A 13,123-nucleotide genomic window follows, 5' to 3' on the forward strand; every position below is an offset into this window, starting at 1 on the left:
CATGCAAGCAAGTCGCTTTGAAGAGAGTCATCTACAAGGGAGATGCTGGCTCTCTGTGCTGGTAGCACATTTTTCTGCTTGAATTGCTGTAACGTCAGCCAAATAAGGAGGGATTGCAAATGATCACAAAAGCAAGGGAACTCCTCAGGTTCAACATGCCGGGAATATCAAGCTACTGTCTGGAAAAATACAAAAAATGCTGTTGATTCATTCCTGCAGCTCCTGACATATAAATTAGGTAACTAACCTGACCTGTGACTGTTTCTCTGAGAGACCGGCTGAGACATGACAAATATGCCTTTCAGCATACCAGGGCTGATTACTAAGAGCGCTATGGGAATAGCTCAGAGCCTCATGGTCACATTATAAAAAACAAGACGCCACTTAAGGCAGACCACGCCACTGTCGGAAAGCTCTTGGGTCCCATTCGCTTGGCTGCAGAGGAGCTGTGCTGGGAGCCCTCAGCATGGCGGGATGGGTGATATTCAGGGTGTCTTTAGGGAAAATGCTCACTCTCATTCATAGGAAATGGACTTTGGACTGGTTTTTGTTTGAAGGATGGGGTTCAGGTTTGTGGGGGTCAGTCTCTGCTGGTGATCAGTGTGGACATGTGGACATTAAGGCAAATTCTCCCTCCCCAGAGCCAGGAGCTGCTGTGCCTGGGAGTCAAATCTCCCCATTCCCTGAAGTCATGCCATCAGTATTGCCACTGATAAAAGTAGCTTTCTAAGCATGCAAAGAAATTATTTCATTGCTATCATGCTGGATTTATTGTCTGTTGACAGACCTTGGAGCAGGGCAGCTCTTGTTCCCCCCAACACTGCTGAATCACTTGTGGGAAATGGATTCAGCACTCGTTGTGGAGGAACCAGGCAGAAAATACTTGTTTGAACTATCCCCTATTTGTGTTAAGGCCATAAAACGTATGTGTGTCCCAAAGTCTGAGCTATAAAGTGGCCAAGCCCCAGCCAAGGAGGTGGTTGTGGGGTGCTGGGGGGGGGGGTGCCAGGAGTGTGGGTGGTACCTGGCAGCCCTCTGAAAAGCAGGGGACCTGGGGCAATGAATTAAACCTACACTTCAAACTGAATGCAACACCTTGTACTTATTCACCATTAAAAAAAAAGACAGGACCGTGGCACTGGCAACACAGCTTAGCTGAGACTCTGTAGGAAAGTGTGGCCATGACTGGGGCTGGGGGAGCACCTGCGGCACAGGAGTCAGAGATTTACCAGGGCAGATTTTCACCTAGTGCCTGTTCGCACCTACGGACACCTCAGACATTTGGGGCTGCATCAGTTGTGTTTGCATCCCCTCTGCTCAACTGCTACCTGCCCCACTCCCCTGAGGGTGCCTGCCTGCGCTGTGCAAAACACGCCATCACCTGCCTGGCCCCCTCCACAGCCACATCCTGGTCTGAGCCAGCTGCTGGGCATCCCACACCAGCACCCCCCATCCTGCCTGAAGGTCCAGACAAGGCAGTAGTCCCGACGCTGCGTGTTTCCAGGATGAATTTTTCCCAGCAGAATTATGCAGGCTTGCTTCAGGCTTAGCTAACAACTCCCTTTCCTCTCCCATCTGCCCGGGCCATTTCAATCCTTGAGTTTCAACATGCAATTTCACAACGCATGGCTTTGTTTCAAAGGGTGACCAAACTGCAAATCAGCTCCTTCAAATCCCCAGTCATGCGCTTTACATTAAGCAATTAAACTGAGCAATAAATATCACTTTGTTGTGAACGAGCCTCCATTTCCTTTCCCATTTTAATAACAATAATGGTCAAACTTCTGTTTAAGAAGCAGTTTCTGGTTCTATTAGGAAATGTGCCAACCTATTTAGAGAGACACAAGATTTGTATGGAGAGGTAATAGCTTTTATTACGCCAAATTATATAATTAGTAAAAAAACAGCCAAGCTTTCAGGCACACAAACCCTTTTTCAGGTCTGGGGAGAGACAATGGATCCAGGCAGCTGCAAAACAGCTGTATGTCAGGTATTGCTCTAGACCAGGTCTCTCTGATCAACACTGCTCTGCCTGGGGCATGGTGTCTGCATGGGGGAATGGGCACTGGCTCCCACACTTGCCTGAACTGGGCTTAAAGGGGGAAGCTCTGGTTTGGGCAATGTGTGTCCTCAGGTTACACGGAGCATAGTTTCAGAGTGAGGTGTAGTTGTTTTTTTTTTTTTTTTGCAAATTTGAGTTTATCTTACAGCTTTTGGGAGAACTTCTGACCTACAGCAGCCACTTCTCATTCAGTGGTGTAACCATATGAACAAAAATCTGTGTTAAATACACACTAGCCCCAAATGGCCTGTGTCTCCTGTTGTACACAAAGAGCTCACAATTTTTTAAAAAAAAGTAATTTTCTGAACATCCGATATGGGCACATGGGATTCCCACAACTTCTGGCACAGCCTTTGCTTCATCTTTCAGACTGGAAACCTCTTGGGGCAGGGACCATGGTTTTAATTATACACAGCTCCCAGCTGAGCAAAACCATCAGTCACTATTAAGCGAATAAATAATTACTTCAGTGAAGCACAACTCATTCCTGGCTCAAACCCATTACTGAAGTGTTCGTAGGTCATGGTGTATTTGTAAGCATAACTTAAATAAGATATGCGGATAGGACAACCCATCAGCAAAGATGTCAGATTAGCCTCCAAATCCTGTAATATATTTTGGTGGCAGATGCTTCGATTTATTAGTGACACACAACCAGCATTATCTACCACTGCAAGATCACAGGACCACATCACTGGACTCCACATGAGGATGTCTTAATACGTTCTTCAAAGACTGGGGGAGAAGGGCCAGGTGAAGCTGCTGACATCTCACAGTGCAGCTGGCCTGCGCCAGTACTCATCCACAAAATGAAATGCAGGATCAACCCCTCTTCATCAAGGGATCAGGTCCCACAAAAAGACACTGTGATAGTGGACTGCTCCCAGCACCCATATCCTGCAGGTTTAACACCTAAGTTGGCGAGGCACTGGGGAAAGGATCTCCGTGCTCACATCCCATCACAGATCCATTAATGTGCAGAGAAGACTTTTAAAGTGGAATCACCAGCAAATGTTGATTGGGGTGTATCTGTCACATCCCCATTTTATGTCAGTCACTAATTTACTGAAGAGTAAGAGCTAGATGGGAAGAGGATAATTACAGGGAGGAAAAAAAATCAATTCCCAGGAGAAAAATATAGATGCTGGGGTGGAACACAGGTTTCCCTCTTGTTTTACTTTGTGTCTGCAAGCTCCTGAACTATATTTATCCATGGTTTATTGTGAACAGACCTTGGAGTAATAAATAGGCAAACTGCCCCACTCCCACGAGGACTCATGCCCTATGGGCTAATGGGTTTTTCTCCTCTCTCATATCCAGCTCTAGAGAACAACTGACACTTTTGGCACACAGCCGCTGCTGTGGTGTTGGACGCTCACTCTGGCTGGGTCCCAGGTCATCATCTCCCATGACGATGTCTCCTGCCATAGCTCAGCCTCCCGCATTGCTGGCAATAGCTTTCCATCAGGCATGAGAGCGGTTGGCCCCATCCTTCCCCCACCACGATATTCCCTATTTTATATCGCTCTGAAAGCTTTTGAGCAGCTGTTTCAGATCACCTTCTGCCAAAGCCTCCATGCCCAGCCACACTGGACATCACTCCATGTGTTTCTGGGCTACTCTGCCATCTCAGTCACACTTTCCTTTCAGGGTTTTATCACCATAATTTTCCCAAAAGTTGCTGTTGCCTTTATTAGCTGCTGTGCACGCTCAAGCACCGCTGACTAAACAGCAAAGTCCCCAATTGCTCTCATCATCCCATCATTCACTGACATCGCCATACATGGCTCATGTGCCGCATCACTGGGGTAGCTTCTCTCTAGTTCATGTGTCTCCCTGGCACTAGCCAGACTGGCAATTACAAGCTTTATAGACAGATATCACCTTATGGGTATTTTATCCAGGAAGTTACACAGAATATCCACTTCATACCCTCCAGTGCCGCCAAATGTTACATGTTGTGTATTAGACATAGGATAGTTCAAAGAATTAAAAAGGATAAAAACTCAGTAATGCTACAAATATGCAGCAGGCAGACATCAGAGAAGTCTCAGGACCCACACAGTCAAGAATCTTTTGGGTAAAAAGGCAGAGATTATTGCAGGAAGTCTGAGAACAATGCTTGACTATTTAAGGACAACAGTGTTTCCTTTCTGAACATCAGCATCATTTATTTGTTTTGGAGTCCAGCCAAATACCATCTGATGTCTGCTCTCCTGTTAAGGTGGAAAAGTATTTGCAAGAACTTGCTCAATGTTACCAAAACATAATTGGCCCATATCTCTATTCATGTAAAACATCTATGATTGCTGCAAGATGTTATGGATACCAGAAATATGAATGAATTCAAAAAGCTGTAGAATTCTTGAAAAAAGGTTCACTGAGGACAATTAAAATCAAATGTCGCAGATTACTGGCAGCTGTGAAGATACTGTCTGACCACTTTTGCCTTGTCCTAACACTCTTCCTAAGCCACCCAGGACTGGCCATTGAATAAAGACAGAATATAAAAGGGCTTTTGCAATGATCCAGTGTGACATTTTTATGCTCAATTATGGAAGAGGTGAATTTTCTAGCCCCACTCTTTCCTGAGCAAGGCTGCAATCAACCTCCATGTCAACCCTACCACTGATTTCTTATTTTCTCTATCACAACATCAGATTTCAAAGCAACTTCCAGAGATAACCACACACCAGCTTTGAAGGCTTCATTACCATCATATTCTACAAGGAATATTTAAGTCTAAATAGTTATCAGGCTAGCTGACAACTTGAGGACTAAATGGGAAATACGGTGGTCCTGTTCTGCTTCCAAATGAGAAGACATCTTTCAGTCTGTCAGTGATGGGCTGCAGCATCTCTACTATGGAAAGTTATAACTGACCTCTAACTCTTCCTTTCCATCTTGCAGCTTTCTGTATCTTCCAAGACAGCTGTTGGAAGGGCCTAAAAAAGGTTTCAAGTGCCTATTTTTGAAAATGGAACCCTTTCAGCTGGAAGGTGTAGTATAGGATGACACGAAATGGGAATGTTACCTCTCAAAGCATGCTAAAAGCAACAGTTGTTTTCCAAGTCTTTAGCTGAGAATGTAGGAATTTTTCATCTAGTCTTCATACCCTACTGAGAAGAAAGGGGTCTTCCCTGCACCTCAGTGCAGTGCTGTGCTATAGCATCCTGTGTTATTTAAAACAAGGTGAGATCCCTGGTCTCTATGCAGAGCACCGACATGCCTGCAAATAAAATTACAATGAATGCATGAAGAAAAAAAGATGTCAGGTCACTATGGTTTGCTCACAGGTTCCCATCACCCCTTCCACAGGGGATAACGCACACAGCCAGCCGAGCGCTTGTGTTTCCTCACTTACATGTGATCAGGGCACTTTGCTCCTAGATGAGAACAGGAATCTCATTCCTGTGTTCGTGAGTCAAGACTGCTCCTCCCTTATTTTTGAAAATGTCTGCAAGTCCCCACAGACTGAGGAATGAGAAATAATTTCATAACAGCAGCATGACTTTTCCTATGCTTTATCTCCAACCTCATCCGCCACATAAAAACTTTCCACCACCCAATCATAAAAAGAGAGCAAAAAGCCTGAGATGCGGGTGGCGAGTCATGGGCCAGTCATTAGAGTTTAATTACACAGACTTCAGTAATTCACGAGAAGGACAGAGTAAGCTCCATTTGCATAAACAGTTAAAGATTATTTCAAAATATTAACCACAGTAGCAGAAATCACGATTTCTTTGCCAGTCACGCACAACACAAAAAAGTCCAAGCCTTTTTCTGCAAATCAAGTTCCAGTATAATAAACAATTTAACCCTTTCCATTAACCAGAAGTCAAGAAGCCATAGCAATTAAGCTAGAGAGGGGGAAAGAAACGAATGAAGGCAAAATAGCAATAGCACATTTGGACAGCACTGCAGAAAGAACACAACACTGGCTGGATTTCAGTGTCAGTTGCTTTGCAGCTCCGGGGCAGGTCTGGCCATACAATCCTTACATAAGAACCGGACTCTGCCCACTCATCCCTTCTGCTTTTCTTACAGCAGACAGCAGTAGCAAGGGGAGTCTGCGGGCCAGATAAAGTTGTCTTAGTGCTTATTCCATTAGAGGCAAGGAAATTTTCTCCATTTCTTTTTTAATTAAAAAAATCCCAGCTTCAACCCAAACACACAGCTCCTGCCTATGTGCTAAATATCTTAATTTGCCCTTCACTTATACTGCCCTGCAACTACTTCTGTTCCTTATGTCATCACCGATGACATAGTTTACTCAACATCCTCAAGTAATGAAGGGCAAAAAAGGTATTAAAAATACAGGCCACCCCTCTGGCTGACTGAGGGCAGGTTTTAGTACAAGTGAGGGGAGAAGAGGGTGTGTGTTTCTTCTGCCTAAATAATGAAAGGACTCCACGGGTAAGCCTGCAGCATCAGCCATAACTGTTTCCTCCAGACAGCCCCTGCAACCCCCAGTCTGGGGAACTTGTTGGCTTTGGCTTTGTTTCTAGCTGGCCTGATCTGGCAACAGGTATTCCACAGCTTGCACTGCTCTGATCTTGATTTACAAGAGCCTAAGATCCCTGATTAAAAAATCAGAAGTCCTGAAGCAATAGTAGCATTTCTTTGCAGCAAAGTTTCTTTCTTAGCCACTCATTAAGGACTGCAAACTGTTAATGAATCTCCTCCTGCTTTTCCATACTGCTTTGTGATCAGAACCCTTAAATTCAGAGAGAGTTTGCAACCTTGTTGGTTTTCTTTCCTATTTCCCCTCACTTCTGGTCTTTTGAGGCAGGTTTTTGTTGTGATGACTAGTCCCAATTTAATACATTAACCTCACTGAGGACACAGTTGCATTTGAAAATGTTCTTTCCTCCTCATTGCTGCATTGCTCGTGGAAGTGCTTTGAGTGTTGCGGAGGATCTAGAGGCTCATAGTCCTTAATAGTTTACCTGTTTGCATAAATAGCACGTTGTGTCTTTGAAGAGCATTATCCCTCTGGCACTTCCTCCTCCATTTCATGCCCATGTTGGGCAGTTCTTCATCCAAGGTTGCAGGAAAATAACAGACTGCTCTACGGCACCAACATTCAAACTGCTTGAGGCTAGACCTCAACCCAAGATATTATCCTCATTTTATTCAATATGCTGTCCATGAGCAGGGCTGCTGCCCTCACACAGACCCATCCCAGCCCCACAACCTTCCTCCCCATCACACCCTAGTCAGCTTTTCTGCCAGTGGGATTGCTGAAGACCCCCTAGGACATGCTGGGAGCCAGGAGCCCTAGCACCACAGTCTGTGTCAGACTCACCCAACAAAACCCACCTAATGCTTGTGCTCCCTTGTTGACCTAAAAGCAGGCATACAGAGTGCCTTAATGCCCCAAAAAGCAAAGACTAGTAGTATTTCCTTAAGCAAAAGCTAGAAGAACCCTATTTCTGCTGGAAGACTAGAAAACAAGAATACAAGAGATGAAAAGTTGAAAAGCCCTCTGCTAGGGACCTTCAGTCCCTTTATAGGAGAAATCTGAGCTGCCCTAATTCTCTCCAGCTGAGCTGGAGGCTGCACCCTGTCTGCACCTGGAAACCAGAGCCCTCTGCATGTTACGGCTCAGGAGGAGACTGTGGACTTAAGGTGATGGTGAAGCTCGTGGGAGAGCATTGCATGTCTGATAGCTCTGCTGAATTACAAAGTGCAAGATGAAATTGTTTTTTCTTCTTTATCCCCATTGTTTTAATGAGTTGCAGTTACATTCCTGGGGCATAGTCTGCTTTTCAGATTGGCAGAATGTAGGTTAGGCTTTCAATTGATTTATGGCTTGTTTTCCTAGGGTGGTTAGCTAACACACACAGAAAAGAGAAGAAGACAATATATATTACCCTGTTTCAAGACCTGTCCAAGAATCTTGGCTCAGGACATAAGGGAAGGCCCCTCTTCCATGTAGGAAAAACACAAAGCAGCAATAAAAGTGCAGTTGTACTCCTTTGGAGTTCAGGATTGGGTTTTGGAGGTATTTTAAATTATTTTGTAGGAATTTCGATGTTATTATACACTGAATAGTTCATTGTGTGTCCTCACAACAGTCCTAAGAAATAAGGAAATACTAATTCCACCTTACACTCAGAGGAATAAGGCACAAAAAGAGATGTATGAAGGCTTGCTAAGGGGAAATGTAGAACACTGACCTGCCCATGGTGGAGCATCCTGCAGGAGAGCCATAAAAGTCTGTGGTCCTCCAGGTGCCACTGCAGCACTCTGATGTTTGGTTAAAACACAGCTTTCCTCCCAATAACTGGGGTTCCCTAGCACTGGCCCAAACTACAGCTTTAAAACAGAGCTTCAGACCTGTCCTGTGAAAGTCTGAGTCTCTCTGACCTCTGATGAGGTGCACCAGGCACTCCAGTTCCCCCATTTTCACGTGGGACAGTCCACTGACTACAGAAATGCTATTTTTGCAGATACATTTTTGGATAGATCCTGAGCAGCTTTAGGGTGACTTATCCCCTTGGGTCATTGTCCTCTGCTTGGGTAAGATGCTTAAAACTGTATTCAGAAACATTAAACCAAAACCAAACCTAAATGCGGTAGGTGTCTCCTGAGAAGTACCATGACGCAAGTTGTAATCATCCAGCCTCTGCTGCGCTGCGCTATCAGACGTGAGAATAAACAGCAGAGCAAGAGCACTCCTGTGGCGCAGCAGTTGTTGGCCTCCGTACAAAGCCTGATGGCTGCCCAGACATCCTGGGCCCTCAAGGCTGCCCTAACATGCTGCAAGGGCTCAGCGATGCCCATATTCTCCCTGCAGCCATCTCCATGCTGGAGCCAAGCACCTCCACGAGTGAGCCCACTGATGGCGTTACCCCACGTCCCTGCAGATTGAGGTGGATCTCCCTTGCCTGGTGGTGATGTAGAGTGTGCAAAGCCTGTGTGATGCCTGAACCAAACCCCCACCCTCAAAGAACCTCAGTATTTCTTTAAGAAATGAAGCAATCATGACAATGCATAATCCTACCTTTTGTAGACCTGTGTGATATAATTATCGCTGCCAAAAATCCTGCTTACTTAATGGCTTGGTAATAGATGAAGTCCAACAGATCTTGGAACAAATAAATGTATTTAACTGCAAAGTTAGAAAATGGAAGGAAGGATAAGAAAAAAAAGGATCCTATCACATGGCTCTTCTTAGCTTTTGACTTGGCCCCCCCGAAATGTTTCCAAAACAGCAGGAGTACGACTTGGCTGTAAGTCTGTATTATGTAATAGCAATTTCTTTGTTTCCTCTCACTTTAAGGTTTAGCAACAGGGAAGAAAAAAACCTCATCTATAGAAACGGGGGTGTGTGTGGAGGGGTGGTGTTAAGACGATGCTGAATCCCTTTGAGCTATTAATGGAGAATTGCATAACCGCTGCCGTGGGGTTGCTAGGTTTTACCACGTCCCTGCGCCGTGTTAAATATTAACAGTACTTGTACTTTCGGTGGTATGGCTGCCGCTAAGCCTGGATACGGCCCGCCAATCCCAGCTGCTGGCTGGGTTTCCATGGAGCCGATAGCACCCCTTCTCTTCATTCACAATGAAATCCTCCCAGCACTTGGCTAAATCCATCTCCGAAAATGAGGCGCGTACAAACGAAGCGGAGCGGTTTTTCAGCATTTGCTCCATGCCTCACGGATGTGCGGGGGGTGTGCTCGCTTCGTCTTAGAAAAAGCAAGGTTTAGAAATTACGCCTATTTTGTCTTGCCTGGCAGATCTGCAGAGCTGCATGGTGCTTTTAACCCTCATGTCACCAGCTCTGAAATAGCTACCTGTGTGGCTGGATTCCTTTCAATACTTAAAGGGGGTTTATAAGAAAGATGAGGACAGAATTTTTAGCAGAGCCTGTTGCGACAGGACAAGGGGTAATGGTTTTAAACTAAAAGAGTGTAGATTTAGACTAGATATAAGGAAGAAAATTTTTACAATGAGGGTGGTGAGACACAGGAACAGGTTGCCTGGAGAGGTGGTAGATGCCTCATCCCTGGAAACATTCAAGACCAGGTTGGATGGGGCTCTGAGCAACCTGATCTGGCTGAAGATGTCCCTGCTCATTGCAGGGTGGTTGGATTAGATGACCTTTAAAGGTCCCTTCCAACCCAAACATTCCTCCTCCTCATCTACCTTCCTTCTGTTTCCTGGTTTAAATTAGACTTTAAAATCTTCTGGATTAAATATGCGAAAAGTAAATACAGTATCTCTTAAAACATGGGTTTCCCTTCTTTTCCCCCTGTAACACAACTCTCATCAAAACCTTTCAGATTTACATTTAAAGCATCTTAATGGAGTTAATGGTGCAGATTTTCAACACATTGGCTTCATGGGACCAGTTACGTCCATGCTGGGACCAGTTTTCATCCGTGCTGGATGCTGAGAGGCTTTGCTTGCTGTTGCTCTTTCAGGAAGGGCAGCACTAGATGCTAGAGATCTGCATATTCAATATGCATGTGAGCTCAAACAGCTTTTTGTTATGTCTCTAATTAGGCTAAGTAGGGTGTTGGATTCAAGTGCTAATTAGAAATGACCACTCTAAAATACATTAGGATATTTAGGGCTGTGTACTGTTTGCATAGTCAGGTTCCAGCTCCTGCTGACGGGTTTGTGTGAGTAATGAGATGAGTCCATCCACCTAATCCCTTTTAACCTGTGACACTATTTATTTTATTTCATTTTTTTGACAGATACACCATGTCTAAAAAAATGGGTTTCTAGCAGTGGGGATAAGCATGCATAGGGCATGGTGTTATCCCTGGCAAAAGGGGGAAGGGAATGTTTGGCAGTGAGAGGCAGAGGCTGGCAGTCAGGACGTGTCCAGCCCTCTAAAATAATGATGTGATTATCTCCTGTTTACACAGCACTGAGGAGGGGGTGCCTGGGTGTTCCCTGAGGGGAATTTAGGCTCGTAGGGTCACAGGGTAATATACAGGTTCAAAGGGGCCTCAGGAGGTCTGTAGCCTCACTCAAAGCAGGGTCAATGAGGAGGGCAGCTGGGTCCTGCAACCCTTTGAGGATGGGGACAGCCCAGCCTCTCTCAGTAAACATCACACTACTCCTGACCAGCTGCTTCACTGCAATCTTGGATGTGCAAAATGAAGAACCAGATGCCCTCCTGGCATATACTCCCCCTTTCATTTGTAAGCGAAACCTGTAAGCCTACAGGCAGGCTTGGAAAGAAACACAATTGTTCTGCTTCAGTGAGGACTTCAGGTCCAACAGAAACAGGAAATGGTAGCTCGGATGTACTGATGAGGGGTATCATCAAAATCAGTCGTGATCAATGGAGAGGGTTATGCCCTGAGCTAGGCCAGGGGAGATGGTCTCTGTTTTCCTCCTCTTCCACTGGAACTATCCAAAGGCAGGACAGAGACCAGCCTGTGATGTTCATAGACATGAATTTACAATGAAGTGGCTTGGTAGGAATAAATTTAATAAAAATATCTGCTCCAAGAGCTTGACTTGAGGGATACTAAGCATATGACACCTACAGATCAGCTAAGGGGGTTAGGGGGCTCTTGGAACCTTCCAAGATGAAGCTACAAACAGGAATGGGAGTACTTCAGGTCACTTGTGCAAATAGTGGGTGCTTGAAACAGCCAATTAATGGAAACAATAACAACCTCTGTTTCCTAAATCTTTCCTGTGGGATATAAACAAGGGTTGTGCCCTCATGGTTATGACTTGGTAACACTGGGGTGAGTTTGGTCAGTGCCCATACAGTGTGACCCAGGCACTCTTTGTGGAAGGGTTGTAAGAAGGATGCAAACAGGAGTCCTGTGCACTGCCTGCTGAATAACTCCTCCAGAGCTTGTCCAGAGCATCCCTCATCATCCTGACATGCTTCATCCCAAAGAGGCCTCACTGCAATGTTGTTCAGCTGCACTTATTATAATCTGGGTTATTCAAGGCAAATGCCTTGCATGACCCGTGATGCCCAGTGCTTGGAAGGCAAAGCACCCCTTGCTCCCCAGTGCCTGCTGGGGAGCCACCAGTAGGAACTGTATGGACATGGGGTCTCAATCTGTCCCCTCACATCGGAGGGGATGCAGCTGCTCTCACGCTTGTCCAGCCATTGCAGCAAAAGCCTGTGTCTGCTCCTCACACCACCATCAAAGCCAAACTGAGGTTCATTCTCCTGTCCCCGGGAGATCACAGAATCATCTAGGTTGGAAAAGACCTTGAAGATCATCCAGTCCAACCATTGACCTAACACTGACAGTTCCCAACTACACCATATCCCTCAGTGCTATGTCGACTCTACTCTTAAACACCTCCAGGGATGGGGACTCCACCACCTCCCTGGGCAGCCCATTCCAACGCCTAACAACCCGTGCTGTAAAGAAATGCTTCCTAATATCTAGTCTAAACCTTCCCTGGTGCTACTTGAGTCTGGGGATGCCACATTGCCCACCATGGGTAGTGCAGGTTGGCAACCCAGGTGAGCAGCCAAGCTGTGGGTCTGAGCCAAGGAAAGCTGTTCTAAAAGCCACATTAATTAACATGATGCTAAACTCCGTGCTCTCCTCATTCTGGGCAAGGACTGTCGGGTTTCAAAACATGTTAGCTATTACACATGCTATGTGCCAGACGGGTCCGGGATTAACCAAAGCATTTGCACATGCGATTGTCCTCACACACTGCAGGGACAAAGTCATCCTGACCCCATTTCAGCTCTGCAGGTGTGGCACATCCCTGTACCCGCAGCTGGGCACTGGCACCATGTCCCCACAGCCCAGCCAGGTTCACCATCCCTTTTCTTTCATCACCCCTGGATATCCACAGCTCCCTTAAATTGAACAGGAGCCGTGTTATGGCAAAGCATGGCTTTAATACCTGAATGAAGTGGTTGAATCTGGGGAGGGGTAGGAACAGGAAGGGCACAGAGCCCCTGGGCAAGGCGCAGGGCAGGATGCAGTGGTGTCAGAGCCTCACACAGGAGCTCACCCTGCCGAAGCTGCAGGGCCATCCTCTCCCACACATGAGCTTTTTCATGGACACCCATGTATGCAAACAAATACATGCTGGCTCGGCACTT

This window comes from Strix uralensis, chromosome 9, assembly GCF_047716275.1.
Source record: "Strix uralensis isolate ZFMK-TIS-50842 chromosome 9, bStrUra1, whole genome shotgun sequence".
NCBI classification, from domain to species: domain Eukaryota; kingdom Metazoa; phylum Chordata; class Aves; order Strigiformes; family Strigidae; genus Strix; species Strix uralensis.